General features: G+C 34.5%; 1 pseudogene; it reads left to right on the forward strand.

Annotated features, from left to right (window-relative positions):
- LOC138920484 (regulator of DNA class I crossover intermediates 1-like) overlaps nt 1-16,158 on the forward strand; it is a 75,788-nt pseudogene that overhangs the window by 36,490 nt on the left and 23,140 nt on the right.

The raw sequence follows: 16,158 nt of genomic DNA on the forward strand, positions 1-16,158 counted from the left end.
GTACATTATTGTTTGTCAGTTGTGTTGTAGGTGCACCCCTTCACCCTTTGTGCCCAACCCCCACCCCATCTTTCCCCTGGTAGCCACTAATCTGTTCTCTTTGTCTACATTTTTAAATTCCTCATATGAGTGGAGTCATACAGAAATTGTCCTCCTCTATCTGGCTTATTTCACTTAACATAATTCCCTCAAGGTCCATCCATGTTGTTGCAAATGGGACGATTTTGTTCTTTTCTATGGCTGAGTAGTATTCCATTGTATATATATACCACATCTTCTTTATCCAGTCATCTGTTGATGGGCACTTAGGTTGCTTCCATGTCTTGGCTATTGTGAATAATGCTGCAATGGACATTGGGGTGCATGGGACTTTTGGAATTGCTGACTTCAAGCTCTTTGGATAGATACGCAGTAGTGGGATGGCTGAGTCATAAGGTGTTTCTATTTTTAATTTTTTGAGGAATATCCGTACTGTTTTCCATAGTGGCTGCACCAGTTTGCATTCCCACCAGCAGTGTATGAGGGTTCCTTTTTCTCCACAACCTCTCCAACATTTGTTACTATTTGTTTTAGTTATTTGCGTCATTCTAATGGGTGTAAGGTGATAGCTTAGTGTAGATTTGATTTGCATTTCCCTGATGATCAGCGATGATGAACTTCTTTTCATGTGCCTATTTGGCCATCCGTATATCTTCTTTGGAGAAATGTCTGTTCATGTCTCCTGCCCATTTTTTGATCGGGTTGTTTGATTTTTTTTGTTGTTTGGTTTTTTTTGTGAGTTCTTTATATATTATGGATATTAAGCCTTTGTCAGATATATGACTTGCAAATATTTTTTCCCAGTTAGTGGGTTGGTTGTTTGTGAACAGGTCCCTTTCAATCACTAGTTCTTAGCATTTTATATTTTTGTGATATGCTCTTTTTTTCTTTTTATGGATTGAAAAAATATTAGTTGTGGGTTGCTATAGATATAGCCAAATTAGGAGAGAAATTAAGTATAATAATTCTTCTGAGGTCAAAAACTTAATTCTCTGGGCTGTAGAAGATTATGAATCCCAAAACTGGAATGTTCTTTAACAGTCTTTGAAATCATCATCTTTTTATAAAATTATTGATAGTAAAATTGACCATAGTTCAATGTGTTATGTAATACTTGATTGTAATCACAGTAAAGGAGTAGTTGGTGATGTCATGATGGCCCAGTATACATGATATGGAAAGGATCCTGTGAATAGCAGTACATAATCTCAGTGATGTCATAGTAATCTGTTAAAGTATAAGTTGTGATGGCTTGATTCTTTCTATGACTTGAAAGATAGCTGGTTATATGCACTTCCATCCAAGACTATGCACATATGTGTATAGAGATAGAGATATTTAGTGCTAAAACGTTCAATCGTTGTAGTCTCTAAAGTTAAAATTATAAAAACATCCAAATTTTTGAAGTTTGAAATATATATGCCATAGAACATACCAAGAAATGATCTTTTACTAAGTTTACATAGAGTTAAAAAATATAAAATTATTAAAGGTTACTATACTAATATATAATGGTAGTGAGTAAAATGGTTATGTAAACACTCTATGTTGTTAACAAGGTTAACAAGAATATTTAGTTTTGAATCTCTCCCATTTTTAGCATGAGGTGGTTTTATGTCATATTTGTGTATTATTTCTAAATTAATTTATAATTAGCAAATTTATAATAATTTATAAATTATAGTTATATATTACAGTATTATAGTTATATACAATATGTAATGATATTCAATTTTATTGAAGTATGTTTTCTGCTTTTCAGAGAAGGGAAAATGAAGTATTGTGCTAGGCTTATTAATTTAAGGACCCAATAATTTTTTGTTGTTGCTTTGGTGAGGAAGATTGGCCCTGAGCCAACGTCTGTTGCCAGTCTTCCTCTTTCTGTTTGAGGAATATTGTTGCTGAGCTAACACCTGTGGCCCTCTTCCTCCATTTTGTATATGGGTTGCTGCCACAGCATGGTTTGTTGAGTGGTATGTAGGTCTGTGCCCAGGATCTGAACCAGTGAACCCTGGGCCGCCGAAGCATAGTGTGGGAACTTAACCACTATGCCACTGGGCTGGCCCCCCAATAATTTTCGAGTGATGCAATGAAAAACATTCAGTTACCCGTTCCATTTGTGTTTTATAAGACTAAAACTTGCATCCTACATCAGCTTTAACTCATCCTTGCTTTGTTAAATAGTTTATAGGATAGAGAATGAGACTCTGTGTAATCTATACTTGAATAATCTTCTACTTAGAGACTGCAGGTTAGTGATTATCTCCAAAGGGGTAAATAATGTTGTACTTCATATGGCAGAAGAGAGAAAAGAGAAGCTAACGTTCCTGGTAAGGTGTGGTGTCACATTGTGAAGTATTAGGGAATTTATTTATTTGGAGATATATTTGGAGAGATTTCAGGAAAATTAAAATGAGACTATAAATTACATAAGAAAATGAGTTGAAAAACAGGTTAGAATAAAAAGTGGTCTGGGGCTTACTAGTCCCTGGAGAAGTAGTATTGAGCCAATATATAATATTCTCTTCTGTTTTGATTTGTTTGTGTGTTTCTCGCTTCAAGGGATGACATTGTCCCTGCACCATTGACACTGTCTCTCTGAGGCTGAGATGAGATGTGTTATCAGACTTTATTTTCAGCTTTTCTTGATTTTAGACCTTTTTTTAAAAAAAGACTTTTAGTATCTCTTTTTGCCTGCATGTCTTTTTTTTTCTGACTCTTTCTGTCATTGCTTGTCTTTGGACGTCTCGTTTCTGTGTTTCATGGCTTATACATAAAATATACTACAGATATGAATTATTATTGCTGGATAGATTAGTGTTGGGCCATTATAATATCTTTATATGGTACCTTCCTCATTAACAAATGGGTTATCACATCTGCTTTTCACAAGAGTCTTTCCATACTTTCCCCGTTTTGCACTCAGTGGTAGCGATATTCAGAAAGATTAAAGTAGCAGAGGCTGGCCCTGTGGCCGAGTGGTTAAGTTCACGCTCTCCACTACGGTGGCCCAGGGTTTTGCCGGTTCGAATCCTGGACGTGGACATGGCACAGCTCGTCAGGCTATGCTAAGTCGGTGTCCCACATGCCACAACTAGAAGGACCCACAACTAAAAATACACAACTATGTACCGGGAGGTTTTGGGGAGAAAGAAGAAAGATAAAATCTTTTCTTAAAAAAAAGATTAAAGTAGCAGTCTAAAATTACTTAGTAAATGGAGGAACTGAGATAAGTACAGTTGTTTCCTTGGGAGAAATCATTATTTTCTGTCAGCGATATTTAACTTTTATTTACTCAAGATCTTGGTGTTCCGGGTCTTTTTTTTTTTAATCTTTTTTTACCTCTGAGAAAATGGTTAGCTCACCATAGATCAACCCTGTTATTTTAGCAGTCATTCAAATACTGACACTGCTTTCATTATTAGAACAGTATTTATTTTGTTTTCAATAAGGACACTCTTTCTTTTAGACTAAAAAATATATTTTTAAACTATAGATGTCTACTTAAATGAGGTTTTATGGTAAATTATTTAAATTGTATGTATGTACATTTACCCTTTTGGCAGGTCCTTCCTTTTTTTTTTTAGCTCAGTAATGTTAATTATTCTAATTCCGTGATTTCCAAATTAAACAAAAATCAAGATGCTTTCAGTCCATCATATAAAACAGCACAATTTGGAACATTATTTGAAAGATTAAACAGGTAAGCAAAGATGTTGAAGGAAATAAAGAACCTGTAGCATGCTTTCTTTGAGTTATTAATTTGATTTTACTGGACAGAAGTATTTTTAGTTAGAAACGTAAACAGACCTAAGTAAAACTTCCAAGGAAAAAAAAACACTGTAAGTAAAATGTAGCATTTAATTAAAGTAGTTATAAGTAACGATTTTCTGATGTACGTATCTACCTTTCATTTATTTATTTTAAAAAATATTTTGGGCCAAGGTGTTTTGCATCTGTTTTATAATCCCTGTTTTATGAAATACTACTTTCTCTTTCTTTATCATAAACATAATAATTTTTTTTCATATTTATGGTAGTTGATCAGTGCCCCATTTTTATTTTCTAGGTGTCTGTATTTAAACTCTGGTTCGTTGTTTTAAAAGACATTAAACTTGTAAAACCAGTTTGAATCACTCTTGGTAATCATAGTGAGAAACTTTGACTCTGTAATTCTGTCTCAGTCTTCCTCATTTTAGTAAATGGCACCACTATTCACTCAGTTGCTTAAGCCAAAAAAAAGTTGTACCTGATTCCTTCCTTTCCTTCAACTCCCAATATCTGTTTCACAAAGTATTGTCAATTCTGTATTCTAATAAACTTTAAAGTTATCTACTCATGTCTCCATCTCTACAGGTTCCATTTCATCTAAGCCACCACTGCCTCTTGCCTAGAATTGTAATAGCCATATAACAGTTCTTTTTGTTTCCTCTTTGTCCTTAGGTCTATTTTTTTTCACACTTTATTAATGTATAATCAACATACCATAAACTGAACTTATCTAAAATGTGCACTTTGGTAAGTTGTGACATATGTCAAAAATAATGACCATTCATCATCCCCAGTAGTTTCTTTGGGCACCTTTGTAATCCCTTGCTCTGGCTACTTTACATCCCTTACTCCCATCCCAAGGCAACTGCTGATCTGCTTTCTATCACTGTTGATTAGTTTGTATTTTCTAGAATTTTATATAAATTGCATTAATACAGTATGTTCTCCTTGTTTTGGTCTAGCTTCTTTGACCTAGCATAATTTAAGATTCATCTGTCATTGGTTGTGTATATCAATGGTTCATTCCTTTTTATTGCTGAGTAGTATTCCATTGTATGGCCATAGCACAGTTTATTCATCTGTTGATGACCATTTGGCTTTTTTCTCCAAGTTTTGGCTATTCCAAATAAAGCTGCTATGAAAGTTCATATAGAAGTCTTTGTTTAGACATATGCTTTCATTTCTCTTGGGGAAATATCTATGAGTGGAATGGCTGGGTCATATGGTAGGTATATGATTAAATTTTTAAGAAACTGACAAACTGTTTTCTAAAGTGATTTGTACCATTTTACATCGCACAGCAGTGTATGAGAGTTCCAGTTGCAGCATACCTTTGACAACACTTGGTAAAGTCAGTCTTTTAAAATATATGCCATTCTAGTCAATATGTAATAGTATCTTACTTTGGTTTTAATTTTGCATTTCCCTAATGACTAATGATGTTGGCATCTTTTCATGTGCTTATCAGCCATTTGTGTATCTTTGGTGAAATGCTTACCTTTTTCCTTTCCTTAGTGGTGTCTTTTTGAAGTAAAAAAGGTTTTAATTTTGATGAAATACAGTTTATTAATTTTTCATTTAGAAATTGTTTGTGTGTTGTCATAGCTAACAAGTCTTTGACTAAGCCAGGGCCATGAAGATTTTTTCCTATGTTTTTTTCTGTCTTGTAGTTTTAGATCTTACATTTAGGTCTATGATCTGTTTTGAGTTAACTTTTATGTATTGTGTGAGGTAAGGGTCTAAATTCACCATTTGCATTTGTGGAAAGGAAAGAATATCTTTTCCCCACTGAATTGCTTTGGCGCCTTTGTTGAAAATCGATTGACCAAAAATGTAAGTTGTTTTTCTTTTCCCCCAGGAATCTCAGTTCTGTTCCATCGGTTAATTATGTCTATCTTTATGTCAGTGCCACACTGTCCTGATTACTATAGCTTTGCTGTATGTTTTGAAATTGAGAACTGTATTAGTCTTCCAGTTTGTTGTTCTTTTTTGAAAATGTTTTGGCTTTTCTTAGTCCTTTGCATTTCCATATAAATTTTAGCATCAACCTGTCAGTTTCTGGAAATCAAAAAAGCCTACTTGGATTTTGATAGGGATTGTATTGAATCTGTAGATCAATTTGGGGAAAATTGCCATCTTAACAATAGTGATTTTTCCAATCCATGAACATGAAATGTTTCTCCTATTCATTCTTTTTTGAATGTCGTAACAGCTTTATTCATAGTAGTCCCAAATTTGAACTAACCTAGATGTCCATTAAGAATAGAATATTATGGGGCTGGCCTGGTGGCATAGTGGTTAAGTTTGCATGCTCCACTTCGGTGGCCTAGGGTTTGCAAGTTTGGATCCCAGGTGCAGACCTAGCACCACTTGTCAAGCCGCACTGTGGTGGCATCCCACATAAAATAGAGGAAGATTGACATAGAGGTTAGCTCAGTGACAATCTTCCTCAAGCAAAAAGAGGAAGATAGGCAACAGATGTTAGCTCAGGGCCAGTCTCCCTCACACACACACAAAAGAATAGAATATTATATAATATTCATGCAGTGAAATAATACACAGAAATGAAAAAAAATAAACTGCTGATACATGCAGTAACAAGCATCTCCATGGAAGAATCTCAACACAAAAAGAGGACCATTGTGTAATTCCATTTATGTGGAGTTCAGAACCTGGCTGAATTAATGAATGGTGATAGCACTCAGAATGGTGGTTACTGTTGGGAGGTGTGGACTTGGAGGGGCATGAGAGAACCTTCCAGTGTGTTTGAAGAGTTTTATTTTTCCAGATTTATTGAGATATAATTGACAAATAAAAATTGTATTTATTTAAGATGTTCAAGATGATGATTTGCTATACATATACATTGTGAAATGATTACCACAGTCAAGCTAATTAACACATTCATCACCTCAAATAGTTACCATTTTTGGGTATGTGATCAGACCGCTTAAGATCTGCTCTATTAACAAATATGCAATTTACAAGTATACAATATAGTATTATTAACTATAGTCGTCATCTTGTACATTAGATCCCCAGAACTTACTCATCATATAACTGGAAGTTTGTACCCTTTGACTAATATCTCATTTCCCCTACTCCCCAGCATCTGGCAGCCACCATTCTATTCTCTGCTTCGAGTGTGACATTTTAGATTCCATGTATGGGTGAAATCATATAGTATTTGTCTTTCTGTGTCTGACTTATTTCACTTAGCATAATGTTCTCCCTCTTCATCTATGTTGTCACAAATGTCAAGATTTCCTTTTTTATGGCTGAACCATATTACATTGTGTTTGATCTTCTTTGATTTCTCTGAGTAATATATTTTTTATTTTAAAGATTGGTACCTGAGCTAACAACTGTTGCCAATCCTTTTTTTTTTGTCCTGCTTTTTCTCTGCAAATCCCCCCAGTACACAGCTATATATTCTAGTTGTGGGTCCTTCTACTTGTAGCATGTGGGGTACTGCCTCAATGTGGCCTGATGAGTGGTGCCATGTCCGCGTCCAGGATCCGAACCGGCAAAACCTTGGGCCGCTGAAGTGGAGCGTGTGAACTTAACCACTTGGCCACTGGGCTGGCCCCTCAGTAATGTATTGTAGTTTTCAATATATAAGCAGTGTGCTGCTTTTGTTAAATTTATTTCTAAGTATCTTATTCTTTTTATGCTGTTGTGAATGGAGTTATTTTCTTAATTTCATTTTTGGATTGTTCATTGCTAGTGTATAGAAATACAGTTAATTTTTGTATATTGATCTTGTATCCTTCAACTTTGCTGAGATCATTATTAGTTCTAGTAGTATTTTTGTGGATTCTTTAGGAGTTTCACCATACTGGATTATGTTGTCTATAAATAAAGGTGTTTTTATCTCTCCTTTTTCAATCTGGTTGCCTTTTACTTGTTTTTCTTGCCTGAGTGACTACAACCTCTAGTACAGTGTGGAATAGCAGTGACAAGAGTGGACATGCTTGCATTTTTCCCACTCTCAGGGAAAAAGCATTTAGCCTTCACTATTAAGTATGATATTAGCTGTAGGTTTTTTTGTAGGTGCCCTTTATCAGGTTGAGGAAAGTCCCTTCTATTCCTAGTTCATTGAACGTTTTTATCATGGATTTTGTCAAATGCTCTTTCTGTGTCCCTTGAGATTATCATCTAGTTTTTTCCTTTATTCTATTAACATGTAATGTAATATATTGAAGTATTAAACTACCTTGCACTCCTGGGTTAAAAGCTGCTTGGTCATTATATATAAACCTCTTCATGTAATGCTGGATTTGGTTTGCTAATATTTTGTTTATGATTTTTGCATCCATATTCATTAGGAAAATTGGTCTGAATTTTTCTTTTCTTCTTATGTTTTTTGTCTGGCTTTCATATCAGAATAATACTGGCCTCATATAATAAAGTGTAAAGTGTTTGCTCTGTTTAATAGAAGAATTTGTGGATTCTTTAGATGTTTTTGCATCAGGGCTATTCTTAGTGGGAAGGCTTTTTACTAATTTTTTTTACTTGTGTAAAGATCTATTCAGATTTTCTAATTTCTTCTTGAATCAGTTGTAGTAATATGTGTTTTTCTAGGAATTAATCCGCTTCATCTAAGTTGTATGATTTGTTAGCATAAGGTGATTTATAGTATTCCCTTGAAATCCTTTCAGTTTCTGTCAGGTTGGTGTTGATGTCCCTTTTTGAGTTCTACATCTGTGTCTTTTCTCCTTTTTTTCTTGGTCAGTGTAGCTGAAGATTTGCTAATTTTATTGGTCTTTTTAAAGAACTAAGTTTAGGGTTTTATCAATTTTCTCTGTTTTTGTGTTTTTCATTCCATTGATTTCTGCCCTAATGTTTATGATTTCCTTTTTCTGCTTGCTTTTGGCTTAGTTTGCCTGTCTTTTTTTAGTTTCTTAAAGTGCAAGCTTAACTTACTGATTTGATATATTTCTTCTCTCCTAATACAGGCATTAAAAGGTATAAGTTTCCCTCTAAGCAGTGCTTAGAGGCCAACCAATGATTAGTTGGAGGTTGTGTTTAAGTACCTTCAGCTAACAAGGCTTCCTCCCTTGCACAAGACCTTACACTCAGCCAGGGATGAGTAGATACCTGTAGCTCTTTCTGGTCTCTCCTGAGTCTGCACTCAGCCTTACACATGTATGCAACCTTCCAGACCATCAGGAGGGTCTGGGAGTTTATCAAAGCCTCTTGTACCTTTTTGTTTTCTGGATCTCTCTATGAAATTTCTGGATGGTTTTTGCTTGCTCCAAATATCTGAGCCTCAGGCAGCTGCAATTTTGGGCTTCTTTGATAGTTTGCCACCAAGACAATGATTATTTTTGACAAATTCCCTGGGCATGAGTCTCCCACCTTCCCGACCCTCTCCAGACAAGCTCAGCCTTGGTAGGCTACCAGCCATGGAGTTGGGGGTGGAGGGATGGTGGCAGCCTCAGGCTAAAACTCCACAGGCTCCCAGTGGTTCTACTAAGGTTGAGTAGTTTTTCTTGAAGTACTGCTTCACAGTTTATTGGATGCCATTGGTCACTCCCCATATTTGAGATGATTTTTCTTGTGAGTGTTATCTGGTTCTGTTACTGCTTTTAGGGGACAAGATTTGCCAGGTTTCTCAGTCTCTCATTCCAGAAGTCTGGCCCCACAATTGATTAATTTTGAATGTTAAACCAACCTTGTATTCCTGAGATAAACCCTGCTTGGTCACAATGTGCTAACCTTGTTATGCATTCATTGGATTTGATTTGCCAAAATTTTGTTAGGGATTTTTACATTGGTCTTCATGAGGGAGATTACTTTCTAGTAATATCTTGTAATATCTTAGTCTGGTTTTGATATCAGCCTAATGTTGGTGTCATAGAATGAGTTGAGAAGTATTCCCTCTGTGTAATTTTCTGAAAGAGTTTGTGTAGGATTGGTACATTTCTTCCTTAAATGTCTGGTAGAGTTCATCAGTGAAGTCAGTTGGTATGAAGTTCTTTTTGTGGGAAGGTTTTTTTTTTTACTATAATTTCCATTTTTTACTAGATAGAATGCTAGTTGGATTCTTATTTTTTTAGTGAGCTTTGGTAGTTGGTGTCATACAAAAAATGTATCCATTTTATCTATGTTGTAAAATTTATTGACTTAAAGTTATTCATAATATCTCCTTATTATGCGTATGAAATCTTTAACTTCTGTAGTGATGTCTTTTCTCCCATTACTAATATGGGTAAGTTGTTTCTTCTCCCCTTTTTCTCAGTGATTATTCTGATTAGAGACTTGCCAATTTTATTTATTTTCTCACAGAATCATCTTTCAGTTTCACGTATTTCTTATTTTTGTTTTTATTTCATTGAATTCTGCTCTTATCTTTATTTCCTTTTGTCTGTTTACTTTGGATTTAATTTACTCCTTTTTTCCTGATTTCTTAAGGTGAAAGCTGAGGTCATTGACTTGAGACTGTTTTTCTTTTCTAATGCACATGTTTAGTGCTGTAAATTTTCCACTAATTGCTGCTTTGCTGCATCCTACAAATTTTGATATGTTTTGTTTTATTTTCATTCAGTTAAAAAACTTTCTAATTTTCCTTTTGATTTCTTCTTCACTCCATGAGATATTTAGAAATTTGTTATTTGGTTCCTAAAATTCCCAAGACTTTTCTGTTATCTTTCTAAATTAATTCCATTGTGGACAGGGAACATCCTTTGTGTGATTTGAATCCTTTCAAATTTATTGAGACTTGTATTATGGTTATGAATATAGTTTACATTTAGTGCAACAATTGATATATGATTGGATTTGTCTGTTCTCTTGCTATTTATTTTTTATTTCTCCCATAAAATCTTTGTTCCCTTTCCCTCTTTTCTGCCTTTATTTGATTTTAGTCTTTTTTATGACTTAATTTATCCTTTTGTTGGCTTGTTATCTATAACTCTGTTTTGTTTTTCAGTGGTATCTTTCGAATTTATTGTATATATTTTAATTTATCACAGACTATATTCTAGTTATGTTATACTACTTGAAGTATTGTGTAAGAACCCTGTAATGGTATGCTTCCATTTCTCCCCTCTGGCCTTTGTGGTGTTGTATTCATACATTCACTTATATAAATTTTATAAATCCAATAATATATTATTGTTCTTTTTGCTTTAAAGAGAGTTAAAAATTAAGAAAATATGTTTTTTATACTTAAGCACAAATTTATCATTTTTGGTGGTCTTTGTTATTTTCTGTAGATGTAGATTTCCGTGTGGTGATATCTTCCTTATGTTTGAAAGACTTTTGTTAACATTTCTTATAGTGTGGGGCTGCTAGTAGTTAATTCTTTCAGCTTCTGTGTATTTGTAAGTTTTTATTCTTTTCTTTTTGAAAGATATCTTTTGCATTGTTTCCTACTAGCAGTTGCTGTCATTCTTATCTTAATATCTATATATCTAATATATAATTTTTCTCTGTTTCTAAGATTTTTCTATCATAGATTCTCCATGGTGGATTTTCTATCATAGATTTCTATCCATTGATTAGGATGTTCCTTTTCTTTTTATTTCTTGTCTTTGAGCTGCATTGAGCATCTTGGATCTGTGAACTTAGTTTTTATCGAATGTGGAAAATTCAGCCGTTGATTTTTTGGATATTTTTTATTCCTCCCCTCTCTTCTTTGGGGACCTTAATAACATGTAAGTTAGTCCATTTGAAGTTGTGTCACAGTTTATTGATGCTGTGTTTATTTCTTTTCATCTTTTTTTCTCTCATTGTTTCATTTTATATAGATTATATTGCTTTTTCTTCAGATTCTCTAGTTGTATCTTCTTTGGTGTCTAATCTCTATGTAAATCTATTCAGTATATTTTTTATCTCTAGAAGTTTGTTTTAACTCTTCTTTATATCTTCCATGTTTCTATTCAACATCCTCAGTCTTTCGTCTATCTTTTTGGACGTAGGGAATATAGTTCTGATAACTCTTTTAATGTCCTTGTCTACGAATTCTATCATTTGTGTCATTTCTTGGTCTATTTCTAATAATTGATTTTTCTCTTCATTATGGGTTGTAACTTTCTACTTTTTTGCATTCCTGATAATTTTTTTTTTAGATTGTATACATTATGAATTTCATCTTTTTGGTCTGGAAATTTTTGTATTCCTATAAATTTTCCTAAGGTTTTTCTGGGATTTTAGTTGCTTGGAAATAGTATGATCTTATTAAGACTTGCTTTAAACTTTGTTAAACAGGACCAGATACACCTTCACTCTGTGGCTAATTTTGCCCCCTGCTAAGGCAATATCCTTCTTGTATTCTTAGATTTCCTTTGAATTAAGAGGTTTTCCACTCTAACTGGTGGAAACACAAAATTTTCCCATTTCTGTTTGAGTTCCTGGAATTGTTCAATCTTCTCATCTTGGGTGTTGCTTTTCCCAGCCTTGGGTAATTACTTCATACGCATGTGCTGATCAGTACTTAGCTGAAGATTTGAGAACTTTCTGTAGATCTCTGGAGCCCTCTCTCTTTGAAGCACTCTCCTTCATGGTACTCTGCCCTGCATACTCTGTTCTCTGCAGTCTTCCTGACCTTCCAGTGCTGTTTCCTCAACAAAGGGAATCTGTGGGCTCCAACTGGATTTCCCCTCTCTGTTCTGTGGCTTGGATACTCTCTCCAAGCAATAAGCTAGGAGCAGTCATAGAAGTCACCTTACTTGTTTTCTCTCTGTCAGGGATCGTTATCCTATTCTATCCAATGGCCCACGTCTGAAAGCCATTGTCTCATACAGTTTGTCCAGTTTTATAATTCTGTCAGTCAATGAGGCTAAATCTCGTTTCTCTAACTTCATTTTGGCCAGATGGAAATCAGGATATTCGCATTCACCCAGCAGTCAGACTGATATTTTTTAAGGCAAAAAGCAAGAGACTTTTACTTTTGTACTTAGCAATTTTCAATATTTCTTATTGCTCTTTTCAAAAATAAAGCTCTATATGATCTGGGCCCTTTTGTACCTTTTAAGCCTTAGGCCGTAAGTTCTCTTTCACTGATTCTATTCTAGCTTTCCTCCTCTTCTTTTTGTTTCTCACATGTGCTGCAAATCTTGTATTTGTGTTTATTCCATCCCCCTGCAGTATGCATACTCCTCTCTTATATGTCTAATCATTCTGTATCTTTAGCTTATTTATCACTTCTTTGCTAGGAGCTTTCCTGACCAGCTATCTGAAAAGGACCTCCAACACAGGTTGTTCCATCGTCTGATCTTGTAGCACCTATAAAGCTGCTGTAATTATCTTTTTTATTTGTTTATTTCTTTTATCCATTGTACTTACTAATGGTTAGTTATCTTATTTATTTGTTATTATCTTCCTTCACTAGAATATAAGCTGTATTATCTCCCTACCACATGGCAGGCATACATTAAATATCTGTTTAATGCACATAAAAGGCTTATTTAGATAATGAATTTATCCATATTGTAGTCCGTAAATGAATGAACTTTTATCTATAGGAAAAATTGTTAAAGAAGTTGGATCGATTTATCTTAATAAGGCTTTTATATTTTTAGCATCATTTCTCTCTGTCATCTTTACAAGTAGCAATCCTTCCCAACATTCAGTCCCCAACTCAAATGCCACCTACTTGATTTTTCTCAAGTAAAAGCATTTCTTTTATTTACTGTCGTAACACTGTAGAATAGCACTTATCACTTTCTAGTTTTTCTTTCCCCTTCCAGACTATTTCTTGTGAGCAATAACTGTGCATTATACATTTCTCTGTTCTCCAGATCTCTCAGTGAGTGATTCTTCTGAGTCAGAATGCTTAAAATGCTGTTTAAAAATGATTATTTACATTTGTAGTGTGCTTTCTAATTTATGAAGTGCTTTTACATTTATTTTCTCATTTAAAGTAATACAATTTCTCTGGTGTGAATGGTGTATATTATTGCGTGCTATAGGTTATGCCTTTGATATCACAGAATAACATTATTCTGCTCAAAACACCACTAAGACCCGTATTGAGAAACAGTGTAGGATCACGGTCTATGAACATTCCTGGACAAAATCTCTCTCTCTCTTTAATGCCAAACTGAATTCTTTTCTCTCTCTGTCCCCAATACGTGGCATAGTGCCTGGAACACGGCAGGTGGACCTGCTCATTAGATGTTTAATGAATAACTTAAAAAATAAAATTGGAAATCAATCAGTTTTAGCAGTCTATGTTTCTTTTCTAAATTTCTTTGGTACCTCCAATCTCTGGAACAGCCCACCCCTAAGTAAATTTGTGGATAGTCAATGGCAACAAAATCCAGAGTATCTTGATTTTTTTGTTGTTGTTGTTAGATTGGCACCTGAGCTAACATCTGTTGCCAATCTTTCTTTATTTCTGTTTTTCTTCTTACCCCCAAAACCCCCCAGTACATAGTTGTATATTCTGGTTTTAGGTCCTTCTGCTTCTGCTATATGGGACGCCATGTCAGCATGGCTTAATGAGCAGTGTGCTAGGTCCGCACCCAGGATCTGAACTGGTGAAACCCTGGGCTTCCGAAGTGGAACGTGTGAACTTAACCTCTCTGCCACAGGGCCAGCCCCAGAATATCTTGATTTTTAATTATTTCATATAATAGCTTTGATTCTTTTATACAAGTTGGACATAACTTAGAATTATGATTTATACATTAGAAGGGAACTTATAAGTTATCTAGGCTAACCTTTTCATCTAATTCATCTTATCTCTTGGCTTTATTACATATATATGCATTTGTATCTGTATTGCTCTCCCTTGGGAACTTCAGAGTTGTTTTTATATCCTTGTTAGGTTGAGAGATATCTGTTATAGTGTTCTGATAACTCTGATTTGATGTTTTAACACTGGGGATGATTTTTCCCTGCAGTGTGTTCAAAATATCTTTCTCTGATTAAACAGAGCAGCAGTTACATGCAGTGGTTGTCTAGGGTATTCACTAGACCTTATTACAGAAGACATGATATAGGTTGGTCCTATTTTGTTAATATAACAGTGAATTGAACCACATCATACTTCATTTCAACACATTTTTTTGTGTTGAAATACAAAACTAAGTGTAGATTATTTTCATACTCACTGAGGCACATTAGACAAATTTCCACCCAAAACAATATTATTTATTCAAATAAAAAACTGAAAACATAGTCCAGGTAAATGTTAGTAGCTACTCAGTATGTTCTCTAAGAATTTAAGTTTCTAAATGAAAATTTTCTATGCTTTTCTTGTTAAATATGTTTTTATTTATCTCAAAGTTCAGGAAATCGGAATTTCCTTACTGAAAGACCTGATATAGTTACAGGTGAAGATTGTGGAACCATGGATGAGAGAAGACAGTCAGACTTCATTATTGAAAAACAGTCAGTACAACATATTTTGGAAGAAAATAGGAAAGAGGTTTCAAATTTTCTTGAAGATGTGAACCAGCCAACACCCAGCCTTCTGTCAGAGAATTGTGACTCTTTTATTAGTGAAAATGTGATCAATTTATTAAACATAGATCAGTGGAGTATAAAGAAAACCTTTGACAAGTGTGGTTTTGACAGTATGGGAGATATTTGTGCAGTCACTAGTTCTGATAAAAACCATTCCACTGAGAGATGCATTAGAAGTATTTTTACAAATCCAGAGTTGACTTTTAGTAATTCTACTTTTAATAAAACAAGTTACCCAGAAAAGTGTCAGCCAAACAAGAACTATCAGAAAGAGTATAACAATCATGAAAGAAATAATCTTAGTACATCTTTTGAGAAGGATAGTTTCCCAGCCAGCTCTGAAAAAAAAGGTTGGTGTTATACACGAGAAGGGTAATAATCTATTGATCTTTTTGTTTTTAGTGCGTATTTATATATAATATAGATATGTGTGTGTGTGTGTGTATTTGGAGGAGTATAAAATTGAAAATAGAGTGACATTCTATTATGTGACATTGTGTGGACCAGTGATTTCGTTCCATATGGGTCATGCTAATAAGCTTCCAATTTAAAAAAAAGAACTAGTCTGTGCTAGAGTTTTAGTTCAATGCATACTTTTATTTTTAAAGGAAAATTTGAAAGTGATTACCAAGAGAAGGCACCACAGAAGACAATCCAGATATATCCAGTGAACTGTTTGTAAGTTTTTAGGTAAATCTGGGGAATGCAATTCAGCATCTAGTATAATGCATATTGAAGGGTTGAATTGATGCAATGTGAGGTAGGGGTGTTGCTGTCTCAGAGTGGGCAGACTGGCCTCTACAAAGGCTTTCCAGTTGTCAGAATCTTAGTAATATCACCCTAGTTGAGAGTATGGTGCTCGTATTTGCCGGCACAAAGCCGTCATCTTATCTGAATCTTAGTGTTAATTAGATTTGAGAAAACTGACTT

The sequence above is a fragment of the Equus caballus genome, chromosome 23 (genome assembly GCF_041296265.1).
Source record: "Equus caballus isolate H_3958 breed thoroughbred chromosome 23, TB-T2T, whole genome shotgun sequence".
Taxonomy (NCBI): domain Eukaryota; kingdom Metazoa; phylum Chordata; class Mammalia; order Perissodactyla; family Equidae; genus Equus; species Equus caballus.